Source organism: Triticum aestivum, chromosome 1B (assembly GCF_018294505.1).
Source record: "Triticum aestivum cultivar Chinese Spring chromosome 1B, IWGSC CS RefSeq v2.1, whole genome shotgun sequence".
NCBI classification, from domain to species: domain Eukaryota; kingdom Viridiplantae; phylum Streptophyta; class Magnoliopsida; order Poales; family Poaceae; genus Triticum; species Triticum aestivum.
In genome coordinates, this window is record NC_057795.1 from 677,722,135 (window position 1) to 677,737,502 (window position 15,368).

Below are 15,368 nucleotides of genomic sequence, written 5' to 3' on the forward strand. Positions count from 1 at the left end.
GTGATGGTTCCACGACTAAGTCCTTTCATTAGGACATCTGACGTGACAATTCCACGACAGGTAGTGTTAGTCCACCTCTCTTCCCTTCCCTTCTCCTTCTTCTCTTCTTCCTCCCACACTAGACCTAGGCATTTGTCGGGCCAGAACAAGTTCAAATAATCAAAACGCAAGCCCGAACCCGCCTCCGAAGCCCCAAAACAACTCTCTTCTCAAGTCCGAGATAGGCCCCAAAACGATTTTTCCAGGTCGGGCTATCGATGCCTAGATCTACCCCCACACAGTCCTTATGCCATCAATCTCTTCTGCGCCGGACCATGATGAGTGGGGTCGCGCCGCTAGGTCAAACTTCCAACATTCACCCCTGAAATAATCCGATAGTTATTTCACGTGTAGGTACCTAAAATTTACTTTAAGCCACGCACGACGGCAACGGTGCAAAACCACATCTTTTCAAGGACCAAAGAGCAAAAGGCAGTGGAGCAAGTCAAAATCGGAACTCGGAGGTGATAGAGCCCTCTCTCTCTCGCACGCACACACGGTCAGGCATCGGCTGCTTGGCTCGCTCGTGATCAGGGCTTGGGTTCTATGGCCCTCGTGGATCCACAAATCCCCCTTTCTCCTCCTCCGCAGGCTCCACATTTTAAAACCTCCCTCCACGGCCCCTCTCCCACCACCACCACCACTCCCCCACCGGAGCCGCCAGCCTCCATCCAATTCCTCCCCGTCTCTCCTTCTCCACGCAAGCACAAGGGGCAAGAAAGGCGGCATCGTCACCAAATTGGGCAAGATTCTCTCTTTCTCGCACGCAACCAATCGCCAGCCAGCCAGCATCACTCCTTCTCCCGCGGCTGTCATACAAGGACAAGAGAGGCTGCTGGTCTCCAGAGATTTTGCGGTTCTTGGGAGCTCCGAGCGCGTGAGCTGGCCTGCGTCGTTGGAGCCTAGGTTCTTGGATATTGGTGGGCGAGCGAGCGAGCGAGCTTGCCGAGATGCTGTCTGTGAGCTCGCCGAGGATGCACATGAGCCGGAACGCCGTGGATTTGGGCCTGCTGGCCGCCTGCCGCTGCCGCCGCTGGGCCGCGCGCCCGGCGCCCAGGCGGCGCGCGCCATGTGTTTGTTTCGTGGCCGCACCCAGCCAGACAGGTTTGTGCGTCTCTGTCTCTCTTACTACCATGCCTTATCTTATCTCTGCTGGTTGGTTCAGAGACGTTCAGTACAACACACTACGCAGCACACGTCCTGCCTGTGGTACCAGCGTTGCTGGGAGTGAAGCTGGGGTACTAAAATTCGTCTGTGCAGGTCTCGCGGCGATCGACGTGCCGGCGGCTGAGACCATTGCCAGCGCGGCGGCCGGGGCGGCGAGGCTCCCCGAGCGCGTGTCCATCGCTTCGCTCTTGGATGTCGTCTCGGATGACCTGCTCAAGCTCAACAACAACCTCAAATCGGTGAGCGCCTTTTTCCCGAGGTCACATTCTCTTTGCTATAGCTCGCTCCAAATTAAAATTGCTTTGGAGAAGATGCACCCCTGTGTTGTGTAGGCTGTAGACGTATGAATGTGTAGTTTCCTTCTTCAGAGTTTGTTTGACAGAAGCTCTCATTGATCATGTTATGAAACTGTGGGTGGGAAGTTCCCCCGAAATACGCTGCGCCAGTTCTGTTACTAGCCAGGGTTTCCTTGGTCCTGAAATCGATTACAATTCCTTATACCATGTAGAAAACAAATGTGAATACAGAACACATGCAAGTTCAGTCCAATTAGTGTACACCTGCAAAAGATAAGGTGGAGGGCCTCAGTTTGAAGGAGATTCTGCTAGGTTTCTAGGTGTATGGCTTCAACTTTGATGTGTGTGCTCTTTCTTTTTCAACTTCAATCTCGGATTGGGAAGGAGCTGTGATTAAACCCAGCTTTGGATAGTGTTAATTTTTATTAGCAAACTAACAGTACTGCAGTCTTAATTGCTACTCCCTCCGTCCCATAATATAAGAGCGTTTTTGACACTAACACTAGTAGTGTCACAAACGCTCTTATAAGGGAGTTTTAGTCCCCCCCCCCCCCCACCACACACACACACAAATAGAGACATTGACGCACATTACATCAATGGATTGAAAATCATGCAGTAGCTACTATGATTTCACGAATTATTCCAAGTTCATAAAATTAAAAGGGACATATACTGTTGGGCCTAAAAGAAAAATAAGACGTCATAGTTTGCTGTGCGCAAGCGTGGTGCAACGGTTTAACTGTTCTTTAGAAGGGGATTGCACATAATCCACTTGACTACAGCCTATAGACATGACTAAAGACAGAGACAGCTTCCTACTTGTGCACGCCTTTCAAACCGTCCAGATTCTAATTATGTAATGGCCAGTATTTGATGACTTGGAGCTGTGAGTAGCTGGCCTTTTTGTGAATAGGCAATCTCTGTTTGCTAGATCAAGAAAATAAACTTCAGAGCACATATCAAAAGATAAATATGCATTTCTGCACTAGTTTTTGACATACGGTTTTTGTAGACTAGCTCCTGTTTTCCACAATAACTACTAAGTAGCTGACACAACCTCAATAGCTTATTGGTGCAGAAAATCCAGTTTTAGTATCTGCCGCAGAACAAATTTTTGGTGCTGGTGGAAAGAGATTAAGACCAGCATTGGTTTTTCTGGTGTCCAGAGCAACAGCGGAAGTAGCTGGCTTGTCGTAAGTTCCTCTTCTTTGTTGAAGCCTTACCGTTTCTAATAATCTTTGTTTATAAGAACTATGCACTCAGACCTTTACACTTTTGCATTGCAGGGAGCTAACTACAGAACATAAACGCTTGGCAGAGATCATAGAAATGATTCACACTGCGAGTTTAATACATGATGATGTCATAGATGATAGTGGAATGCGCAGAGGTACATAAAAATAATCCTTCCTTTTCTTCCTTATTCATTCATCATATTGGAATGGTTTAATTAGGGGATCGATAAATTGGAATTTTTGTTCTAAACCAGATCAATGTTATTCACAGGGAAAGAAACCATCCATCAGCTGTACGGAACACGGATAGCGGTGCTTGCTGGCGATTTTATGTTTGCACAATCTTCTTGGTTTCTCGCAAACCTAGAGAACATTGAGGTTATAAAGCTCATCAGCCAGGTACTGAAGGATTCAGTAAACCTCATCCTCTTCTGTAAAATCGTATATACGACTTCTATTAACCATTGGTGTGCTCATAGGTGATCAAGGACTTTGCTAGTGGGGAGATAAAGCAGCAATCGACCCTGTTCGACTGCGACGTCACCCTGGACGACTACCTGCTCAAGAGCTACTACAAGACGGCCTCCCTGCTCGCTTCAAGCACGAGGTCCGCGGCCATATTCAGCGGGGTGAGCACCGCAGTATGCGAGCAGATGTACGAGTACGGCAGGAACCTGGGGCTGTCGTTCCAGGTGGTGGACGACATCCTCGACTTCACGCAGTCGGCGGAGCAGCTGGGCAAGCCGGCGGGGAGCGACCTGGCCAAGGGGAACCTGACGGCCCCGGTCATCTTCGCGCTGCAGGAGTCGCCGGAGCTGAGGGAGATCATCGACTCGGAGTTCTGCGACACGGGCTCGCTGTCGGCTGCCATGGAGCTGGTACATAAAAGCGGCGGGATACGGCGGGCGCAGGAGCTGGCCAAGGAGAAGGGCGACCTGGCGCTGCAGAACCTGCAGTGCCTCCCCAGGAGCCATTTCAGGACCGCCCTTGAGAACATGGTGAAGTACAACCTTGAGAGGATCGACTAGAGGATGGACGGATCATTCAGCTGGCCTGTCTGAAGATGAGGTGCGCCTGCAGGTGGGCCCGGGTTAGCTTGTACTGAAACCCTGCTTGCCAGTATCATGTCGATTTCTCGGAGATGGTCGGTGCGACAAGGTCACCAAAAACGCCGTCTATTTTTTTGCATATCGTGTAAGTGCAAGGTAAATATATCCACTGTATATGCGAAAGATGGAGCTGTTCTTTTAATTAGTAGTATAACATAAGATAGCAGTAGTTATTCTTTTTCTTCCGGTGAAAAGGAAAAACATGTAATTCCGTTTATTTACAGTCGGAAGTATGAACATGAGTTAACATGCCCTGTAAAACCTAGCGTGCGCTATTCTGGACCGCTGAGACGTGTGTTCGTATTTTTCTGCTTTGAAATCATCTGATGAGAATTTACATACCTAATGCATTTCTGATCGCTCGATGGAGAGGCCGAGGGTTTGTATGAACATCGTTTTCCACGGAAAAGGTGACAATGAAGAAGAAGAAACGAATTCTATATGATGACCTCGCAATTTGCAACCAGATTGAAATACTCAAGTATATTTCTTAAATAAAAATTAAAAGGAATTTTTCTTGCTTCAATATTTGGTTGCCCGAAAGGCAAATCTTTATCTCTTTACATCGAGTATGAACATGAGTTAACATGAGCCGTGAAACCTTTTTTTTTTGCGAGGGACCTAGTGTGCGCTATTTATGGACCGCTAACATGTCCGGTGTTCATATTTTTCTGCTGAGAGTTTACATACGTAGTGCATTTCTGACCGCTCGATACAGAGGCCGAGGGTTTGTAGAACATCGTTTTCCACGGAAAAGAGGATGATGAAGAAGAAAACAAATTCTATATGATGACCATGCAACTAGACTGAAAAATTGAAGTATAGTTCTTAAATAAAAATCAAAAGGAAAACTTCTTTCTTCCAATTTGTCTTTGCCCGAAAGGCAACTTTTTATTATCTCTTTACACTCGTGTGGTTCAGAAGTGAAGTAGTGGTAGATGCCGGACGGACGGGCGGTTGGGTCGGATGGATCCAGCTGAGCGTAAACGAACGGACATGGCGCACGTTATCGTCGGTGGCCGCACCTTCTCCTTCCTTTCCGCTTCTTCCAATAATTAAATGCTCTTTTATTTTTATTTTTATATTACAAAATAAAATACAGCAACAAGTGGCCAGTGATGCTCACTTTTTTTGCCTCACAAAACAAAGCAAGACAAAGGAAAAATACTCGTGAATGTTAGGATAGGATACTCCCGTTCCAAGTAGGCGTATTCTATTACTACTACTCCTTCTCATTGCTTCTCCGTCGGTGGCGCCCAATTAACCAGTTAATTAATCGGTTGATTAACCACCGGTACGAGTCGCCGACGACGGACGGACGGACGGACGGACGGCGAGGTCGATCCGTCTAAACGGCCGGTTCTTAATGACGAGATCGACGGAGATGCAAACGCCGCTCGCCGTCGCTTTACTACTTCCATCTAGCCGCACCGCGATCAAAACACTTTGTTTTTTTTCTAAAAAAAACTTTTGATCTATTCATCTCGAATTGTGGCAGTACGACAAATAAAAAAAAACATTCATATCCATAAGGCACGTAGCGACGACTACAACCATTGAAGCGACCCTCCATCGTTGTGATGTACATGGATAATGGCATGAGGAGGTAAAATTGATGCAACTACTGCTGCTATCCATTCATTTAGATTCTCCTAACGCGTGGAGCTGTCATATTGTACGTACAATGTTGGAGAATCATTGGGGAGGAGGGACTGGGCTGGGTTGGGTAGTAGAATTATTATCAGTAGATGGATTCATTCATCTCCTCCACGTGACGGTGCAGGCAGATGAACGTGATGGTGTTCTTTTATTTACACGTTACACACTACGGAAGGAAGGAAGGAAGGCAGATGGTACGTACCGTCTGATCGGATCGTGAAGGTTAAGTCAAAGCCGCATGTGTGTTGTGTGTGTGCCTTTCAAGGCACGGACGGGTTATTTTAGCTGGCGTTTCAATTCCGTCACGGACGCCCGCCCGCCACCTAATTTCTGCAACTGCACCGACGAGAGAGAGAGAGAGAGAAAGATGGTGAGCGAGCGCCCGTCACATGAGACCTACCCCAAACCTACTTCAGCAACTCTGGCTTGCTCATTTTCTTGTTCCTTTTTTGAAAAATGATGTATGTTAACTAATAATGTAAAACATTCCACTACAATCATTACTATCACACGCGGGCAGGCCTTTTTTTTAGCATATACAAATTTGAAACCCGTAGGGTAGTACCCTCGACCCCTCCTCGATTCAACTGAATGAACCAGGTTTTCAGAATTTCCGGCCCAAATTGAATGTTTAGTTCATCTAAATTGAACTAAGGTGGTCAGAGGGTTATCTTGCAACCGTCGCTAGGTGGTCTACGAATCTAGATGTAAGTTTTTTTATTTCTGGTGTTCGCTGTGCTGCCATGATTGAAGATGAATAGATCGAAAGTTTCCTGGAAAAAAAACCCTAAGGAGGCCAGAGGGTTACCCCTGAAGGTTCCAAATTTGCATCCCTAGGCTTCGTCATGCAGGAGGGGTACTGCATCGTGTTACGCTACTCGTGCGTCGAGCTGCATGATCTAGCTAGGCCATCGGCTGCTTCACTAGCGCCATGGGGGACCTCCCGAGTTCTCTCTGGAGTTTGGAAGTCGCTGAAGCAACAACCGGGTGGTACATGTACATGCAACATCGAACGGTGACTTAGTCATTCAAAGTGTATGACGAATGGAACTGACAAATGCCAACCGGCCGATTTAGGGGAAGGATGGACGAGATGACAAGGCGTGGACACAAGGTAGGCTCGTCAAGATCTGCGTATTTACCCCCTCACATTTGTTGTATGAAGCGTGTGTGATCAGAGGGTGCGTGCTCGCGGTGATGAGCACATGCATGTATGATTTTCCTTATACTCGAAGATCGCTATGCGACCTAGATTATGTATGCCCCAAGAGCACGCATGGGCCAGGAATCTTTTGCAAGGGGGCCTATAGTAGAAGAGGTAAAAGGTTGAAGGGAGCCAAGCATGTAGATTTATACCATTTTGTGCGAACAATATAGAGTTCTTTCTAGGAAAGCAATTTATATGGGGGGAGCCATGGCCCCGACCCACCCACCACTGGCTCTGTCGCTGCTCGAGAGAGCAATTGAACTGTGAAGTGCTATACCACTGATCGGAAAAAATGTTGGACCCCCTAAGGAGGTAGAAGCGGGGCTTCGATATCGCCAAGAGCCAAGCAGATAGATATCCAATGCTATTGTTATTCACGATTGCCAACGCGAAGCTCCAACCATTGCAAGGCTTTAGGCATTTATTTCCAAGGTTCCAATCTTTGTTATGAATAGAGAATCTAATAGAATGTCTCGTAAATCTGCAGCATTACAACAGAGTGTAACAGAGTGCACATAACGATACGACGGACAATGCAACCCCCGCTAAACGACCGTAACTGATTCTATGTTTTCCATATAGCCCTCTGGTTGGTGAAACTCCTGTGATACCTTTCACTAGTCTTCTATTCTTATAACTTGCTAATAATATTATTATGTAAAGTTTTATCCCCTCGGTTGATTTAAAACTCAGACCACCGGTAGATGAGCGGTGGATAAAGCAGAGATGCGGATCGGACGGCGCAGAGGAGTCCAACGAGCACCGCACCGCACCGGCAGCCGCAGGCCGCAGCCCATGGCATGTGGCCCAGACGCAACGCATCTCCTCTCCCTCTCTCTCCCGATTAAAACCAACAAACAACAACGGCAAGTCGGCAGACATTCACAAAGAAGAGAAAGAAATCTACCTCCCCCCTCCCCTCCCCGACTCCGGCATCCCGCTCCCCTCCCTTCCCGTCTCCGGCGCGCCGCCAGATCGGGCCAGAAGAGTCCGTCCGGCACCCATCCCTCGCTCCCCGCCGGCACCTTGGGCCCGGCATCGGCCGCCGCGGCGCGTCAGTTTGGCGGGCGGCTCGGCCGACCGGGAGGCGGGCGGTCCGGCGCCGCGGGAGGGCAGGGGTCCGGTTTCCGGTCTCCGGAGCGGCCTTGGAGCGCAGATCGGCCCGCCCGGCAAGCGGCAATGCAGCAGGCGCAGCGGAGCAAGGTGGGTTCCGACTTCCGAGCCGTCCCTCCCCCTCCCCCCTCCTCCTCATGCGTCTAGTATGAGCAAGATGATTTGCGCCTCTTCTTGCGGCGTCGATGCCCGCTGCCCGTCTCGGTTCCATCCAGGACGAAGCCGGCGACCCAGCGTTTTCTGAATCCTCGCTGCCCTGCCCTGTTTTCAAATTCATTCAAACCTCTTTGACAGATTCTTGGCTACTTTTGTTGCTTTTTCGGCGCCGGCAACCCTTCCTGCCGCCGAAATCTCTGATCTGCTGTTTCCGTCAGTAAAAGTTAGCAGTCAAATGCCGTCGGTTCCAATCCAATACGGCAGCACCGCGTGATGAGCTGCAGACAGCCCGCGCCTCACATGGCAAAGTTGACCGCCTCCTCGCCGCTTCCTGAATCCAGATGCCAAACGCTAGACGAAGTCCGCAAGATGCCCCTTTTCCCCTGCCTGCCCGTCGGTGGCGCGCAAAGCTTGTACTACATTTTAATCCTTGTTGGAGTCCTCGCAGATGCCCGCCAGCAACAGCAAGCAACCGGCGTTCAGTGGCACAAAAAGTTTTAAACTGTTTGATTGCTTGCCGGTGCTGTGGCTTTTCTCAATGGCTGGTTCCGTTGCAATGTGGCCACTCCAAATCCCTGTCGGTCTCCAATGATTCCTCCAACCCCCACCACAGCAATCATTGTGCCGTCTCAGCTCCCCGGATCAACCGTTTAAAGTTCTCTCTGTTTTAGCAGCTGGGTGTTGAGCGCTTGCTGATTCATTCAGTGTGTGCAATCCATGTTTTGCAGGGTTCGGCGGAGGCGGACTTCTTCACTGAGTACGGCGACGCCAACCGGTACAAGATCCAGGAGGTCATCGGCAAGGGGAGCTACGGGGTTGTGTGCTCCGCCCTTGATCTGCAGACCAGGCAGAAAGTGGCCATCAAGAAGATACACAATATCTTCGAGCATACCTCCGACGCCGCGCGGATCCTCCGTGAGATCAAGCTTCTGAGGCTCCTACGGCATCCCGACGTCGTCGAGATCAAGCACATTATGCTGCCTCCCTCCAGAAAGGACTTCAAGGACATCTACGTTGTTTTTGAGCTCATGGAGTCTGATCTCCACCAAGTTATTAAGGCCAACGATGACTTGACGAAAGAGCACTACCAGTTCTTTCTCTACCAGCTACTCCGAGCCCTCAAATACATTCATACTGGTGAGAAATCGTTACCTTCAAGTCTACTGTTGTTGCTTAGAAAACAATGTTTTACCCTGAAGGTGGTGTGTGTTTTAGTTTACAATCATGTGTAGTAGGTCAGATCCTCTTTTCATCTCTTTTTCACTTGCCTATCAAACACTCCCCCCCAGAGGCTTGCTCTTCAATATTAAAAAGTCCAATGATGGGTCAGTTATGGTTTCCTCAGTGTGCAGAACTAGATAATATACACTGCGGTTTAGTCAACAGATCCTCAGTAACAGTTGATTCTTTAAGTGCCAAAGTGTGACTTGCTTCGCGTGTAGTCAACCAAGTTAACAACAGGGTTTATCATTTGATATTAAATCCTGTGTATTATCATCTCTCAACCTTCAGTTGCATCTTTCTCCGTTTGCTTTGTGCTACACATTACTACTTCACTATTATTAAGATATGTATCATCCTTTATCAGCATTTTTAAAATATGACCATATTAAATCCATTCATATATTAGCCTGCATTCTCTGAATTTCTTGAATTGTTTTTTTTCCCTTTGAGGCCGTAGATCATCCCGTAGCTAAAACAATGACAATAATTATGAAACGGAGGGAGTAGCAGTCAAGATAAGTACCAGACCATTATCTGATGCAACCTTTGTTCACCTCTTCAAATGAATTATTTTTGGTGTTTTGTTCATTATTTATCCCTTTTATATTGTAGGCGCTCTAGCCAAGACTCTGTAATTTGATTGCTCGTTGGAAATCTTTTCCACTTACTTGCCATCAAAAAGCTTGTCATGGTGTTGAATTGACACTACCAGAAATTGCACCCCAATGTTTTTCAGTGATACACTGTAGAAAACGTTACTTGATTGCGTATTCTATTTTTATTACCACTTTTTTTTTGCTGATAAGGAGTTCATATGACTGCAGCTAGTGTTTACCATCGTGACCTGAAGCCCAAGAATATTTTGGCAAATTCTAACTGCAAACTGAAGATATGTGATTTTGGACTAGCACGAGTTGCATTCAACGATACCCCAACAACTGTCTTCTGGACGGTATGTTAGTACAAACTCAATTTATGTTTTTTATAGCAGATTTTTGATGAAGTATCATAATTTATAGATATTATGCATAATCCCTGCAGGATTATGTCGCGACAAGATGGTATAGAGCTCCAGAGCTCTGCGGATCCTTCTTCACAAAGGTGAGGTTTAGAGTTCATGGCTTTGTGCTTATTAAAAAATGAAGAAAAGAACTAGGTTCTTAATCTGTTGACAGGCTTATAGTGTAACAAAGAAGATGCTTACAATTGTTCTAGCATGAGTTGATTGAACTGTGAGCTGTAACAGGCAAATGTTTATGGTGAAAATTAAAATGCACTATGTACCTGTTCATCCTATGTTTTATAGTTATGGTTTCTCCATCTATAGTATAGATTAGATCTGTTCACTGTCATTTCTATCCTTTTGTATTTTATGGCCTAATTTCATTCATGAATTGATCTTAACATTTGTTCATCCTATGTTCTACACGAATACTTGATCACTTTCCTCTTGAATAGTAACTTTGACTACATGTGAATTTCTCTTACTTCCAAGAACAGTAAAAGCATCTTCCGTAATTTCCAGGATTTTGATCACATGCATGTTCTTAATCTATTTTGGATTTTTGTTTCACCCCAAAATGCAGTATACACCTGCCATTGACATTTGGAGCATTGGGTGCATTTTCGCTGAGGTGCTGACAGGAAAGCCTTTGTTTCCTGGTAAAAATGTTGTCCATCAGTTAGACTTAATGACTGATCTCCTAGGGACACCTTCAATGGATACAATTTCTCGGGTACGCTACTAAATTCAGGGGAAGAATATATATTTAGTTGATCTGGTAAGCGTAATCAGCGAGCCCAACGTTTGACTCTATTATTTTTGTTTTTTCCTAGGTCCGAAATGAGAAAGCAAGAAGGTACTTGAGCAGTATGAGAAAGAAAGACCCGGTCCCATTTTCTCAGAAGTTTCCTAATGCAGATCCTTTGGGAGTTAAACTCTTGGAGAAGCTATTAGCCTTTGATCCAAAAGACCGTCCAACTGCGGAAGAGGTAGTCTTATGGTGCTATTTTGTCTTTCTGATGCCTTGGTTTCTTCTCTCTGTTTGCAGCATTAGTTTGTTATATATTTATATGGAGTAAGTTGTAATGTTTCCTTCAATGTTTGTATTTTGTTAGGCATTGACTGATCCATACTTTAGAGGCCTTTCCAAGCCAGAGAGAGAACCATCCTGTCAGCCAATCAGAAAAATGGAGTTTGACTTTGAGCACAGCAGAGTGTCAAAGGATGATATAAGGGAGCTGATATTCCAGGAGATATTGGAATATCATCCGCAATTGCTGAAGAGCTACACTGATGGCACAGAGAGGACAACCTTTCTCTACCCAAGGTTTTAGTTTTTCTATGTTTCTATTCCGTCATTTCTGTTCATTGTGTCAACTCTTACTGACAGCAATATTCCGCGGTTATGTTTGTCAGTGCTGTCGATCATTTCAAGAAGCAGTTCTCTCATCTTGAAGAAAGCGATGGCAGCGGCCCTGTAGTCCCAGCAGATAGAAAACATGCATCTCTTCCTAGGTAATGTTGCATCGTACTCTTTTCTTTTGTTCATTTCTTTTCCTTCCATATCACTGGCACATAATGCTAATGGCTCACTTTGAAGTGCACTGCTCCTTTGCTTCATATTAAGATGGATTGAGTTTCAAATAATGGGATAATTATCATGTTATGAATTTGGTTAGATTTGATTTTATCTGGATAGTGAACTGGGCTATATAAACTTGAGAGTGAAGTGACTGGGATCTACGTGATCACAGGAGTTCAAAGATCTACTACTGTAATCTATTTTAAACTTGAGAGTGAAGTGACTGGGAACTTAATACCCGGTTTTCTCATCAGAGTTGGGGTTACAATTGATATATGTAGGTTATCAGATCAGATTGTTAGGTCCTGTGCGATACTTTATCATCACTTTGTTAGTCGAGGTTCTGTTTGAAATCTAAGTGATGGCTTAATCAGTATGTGTTCAGAATGTTGATACTCGAGACCCACTTAATAATTTGGTTGCTTTTTTGCCACTCAGTTAGCACACCTGTATGCCTTTCATCACTATATGTTTTAATATTAGTAAGGTAAGCCTGTGTTATTGCTGATAAGCATCTTTGTTTTTGCAGGTCCACTATTGTTCACTCGACTCCAATTCCCGCGAAGGACACTCGGCCGCTCTTTGGCAAGCCTTGCAACAAAACTTCCTCGGAGACAGGGAGGTATGCTGGGAATGGTCACGGTGCTTCTCAGGCTTCACACGCGGCACAAGCAGGTACGCCCTCGTCCATTTTTTTATACATGTTTTGTTGTCATTTACTTGAAGCATAATGTCTCCCATTTCTAAGACTATTTCTTATTATGCAGTGATTTCGCGGAGAGCTGCCGGTTCAGCGTTACCTTATGACGCGGCAAGCAGGCCGACGATTAGCCCAGGATGCCCTCCTCAGCAGCAGATCCCACAAATGTATGGGCAATATCAGCATCAAGCACCTCCTGGTGCTGGTGCTGGTGCTGGGATACCACAGGCCATGGGGGGCTATGCCTGTGGTGGGTACACCAAAGGCACGGCGCCTAATGCTGCTGCTGCTGCTCCGGCCATGAGAGCACCCCCCTATCGACACCTACCGACGGGGCAGAAGAACGGCCCGCTGGACAGACTGGCAGTGGAGACCACCGACATATACACGCGGTCGCTCAACGGCATCGTCGCCGCCGCCGCGGCATCGGCCGGTGCCACGGGCGCCCACAGGAAGGTGGGCGCCGTGCCGTTTGGCATGCCGACGACTTACTAGCGGCTAAGAAGGCGGCAGCGGCGCGTACCTAGACCCTTCGGCCGGAACAGTAGCAACCGGAGGGAGGCATTGGCCTGAAATAAGTTGGCGGATGAGGATCGTCCGACGACGACGACGGCGGCGAAGGCATACAGAGATAGTAGGTGCGAAATCCTCTTCCAAGTCGTCTCTAGGCTACACACAAAAGACGGAGGGACGGATGTGGCCAGACGAGCTGTTTATTTAGGTGCAAATGAAAATTAATTAGCTGGTTAGCGGCCGGCTGGAGACAGGTCAACTCAACACAGAAATGAAGTCTGTACTGTGCTACTGCTTACTATCCAACAGACTGATTAATTGATTAAAGGGATGATGGTCCATTGATCATCATCATATGATTCATTTGCTCGGAAAAATAGTTGCCCTTAGACTGAAACTGCAATGCCCTTGAGTTTCTGCATCTACATTATTCATGTCAAAATTAAATTTGCTCTGGGCCCCTTGACTTTCTCTATCTAAAATGTTCATGTCAAAATTATAATCTACTAAAGCCAGTATCACTATCCCAAATTGCATTGACAGTAGCAACAATAACAACTACAGAGAGCAAAATTTCACCATTGTCATCAAAACTGCCCACTGTTAGCACACTAAGAAACTACATGCATTCACTATTAGCACATCAATCCAAATACGTCCATTCACTGTTAGCCCATTTGCATACGTAAACATCCGTCCACAATTAGCCATCCAAGCCTTCATACGCATCACTTGAGTAAAAGAGAAGAGGAGAACAGAGGAGACAGAGAGATGGGGAGGGAGAGCAGCTCATAAGCGACCAGCGAGCGGGGAGGGACGGGGCGGCCTTGGGCGATGTCGACCGGCGGCGAGGGCAAGGCTAGCTCGGATAATTTGTTTTGTTTTGTTTTCTGGTTTCTAGATCTTTCATGTACCAGTTACACATTGCATAGTTCCACAAATAAAAATATGCGCAATTCTAATGTCATGACCAAGCGGCCAGCTTGGTAAGCTACCAACAACAAATTGAAAAACTCTAGTTGTTCGCACATTTCTTATGATTAAGAATGCAGAAATTCAACGAGTTATGAGATCTCAGTCTTGTAATTTCTGGTTCTTTTGTTTTGGGATTCATATGTTTTTAGATCGCATTTGTACAAAAATATATAGGGTGCATGGTGCCTCAACGCGATGGTCAGGAGTGGTGTGGTGTACTCCTCTGACCAGGGTCAGAGCCAGGATTGGGCCAAGCCCCGGGCCTACTACAGTGCCGCTAAAGTGCCCAAGATGCTACATCGAACGAAGTACTTACTCTTCATGCCTCGGGCCCAGCCCCCCCCCCCCCCCCCCCCCCCGGCTTGGGTCTTGAATCCGTCACTGCCTCTGACCATCACTCTCATGAATATACATGTCATGTTCTGGATGCGAATGATTTGAGCTCTAGCTCATATGAGTTCGATTGAACAGTAAAATCCAAAAAAATTGAAAAAAAATTCTGAATTCTATTTGTAGCAACATTGACAAATGTTCTTAATGCTTGCAAAGTTTCATCATCGACTAACATTCATGGAAATCAGCATTCGGAACATTTGTCACTGATTTGCTAAAAAAACAGAATTCTTTTTTGAATGTTTATTAATTTTTTTTGGGATTTTACTGTTCACACAAAGTACTTTTTTGGGCCGTGCTCTTTCTTTTTTTAAGACCCTTCTCAACCCCGCAAAAAAAAATGATCAAGAGGAATAAGAACTAGGCGTCACCTTAATTAATTTGTTTGTTTTGTGTGAAACGTCCAATTTTTTTTCCGCATTTATAAAAAAATTGCAACACCCATATCATGCATCTCAACATGGAACATGTGGCGAACCAACCTGTAGTTGGATGGTTAGAGGGACAACGGTATCCCCAGCCCACCAGGGTTCAAGTCCTTCTGAATTTATTTCAGAATTTCCGATGGTGCGCTTTCAGTGGGAGGAGACGTTCTCGTCGACGACGAGGCTAAATTTCAAGATGACATGTCGGCTCAGTCTCTCGGAGGTGCTCATAGGGGTAGGGTGTGCGTGTGTGCGTTCATAGGGTGAGTGTATGCGCGTATGTATGAGCGCTTGCGTCTATACTGATATTAAAAAAAACATGGAAAACATGACAGGAGAGAAAGATGGAATCAACTTTTTTTTTTACATTTCGTTCACTGGGTAAATATCGATCGAAGTGTGTGCATGCACTGATGTGCTGGAATTTTGTCTATTTGGGCCTAGCCCAATAGCAGTTTCAGAAATTCCTAATAAATCCTAGAGACCCACGCAGTCCAATCGTGCAAGGCAAAAGGTGGAACTAAAATTTAGTCTCATCTTGCTAGTTTAGAGGGAGTTGGACCTCTTTA

At 46.2% G+C, this 15,368-nt stretch overlaps 1 pseudogene across 1 annotated transcript; it reads left to right on the plus strand.

Moving 5' to 3' along the window:
- Positions 1-547: 547 nt before the first annotated feature.
- Positions 548-13,369, plus strand: LOC123148409 (mitogen-activated protein kinase 10-like; annotated as a pseudogene). The gene is made up of 18 exons (XR_006473814.1): positions 548-1,143; positions 1,300-1,445; positions 2,571-2,698; positions 2,792-2,895; positions 3,012-3,139; positions 3,220-3,501; positions 3,561-3,743; positions 3,861-3,960; positions 5,598-5,730; positions 8,713-9,121; positions 10,033-10,160; positions 10,250-10,309; positions 10,795-10,944; positions 11,045-11,200; positions 11,327-11,538; positions 11,628-11,726; positions 12,323-12,468; positions 12,561-13,369. The product of XR_006473814.1 is annotated as a mitogen-activated protein kinase 10-like (transcript).
- Positions 13,370-15,368: the final 1,999 nt, after the last annotated feature.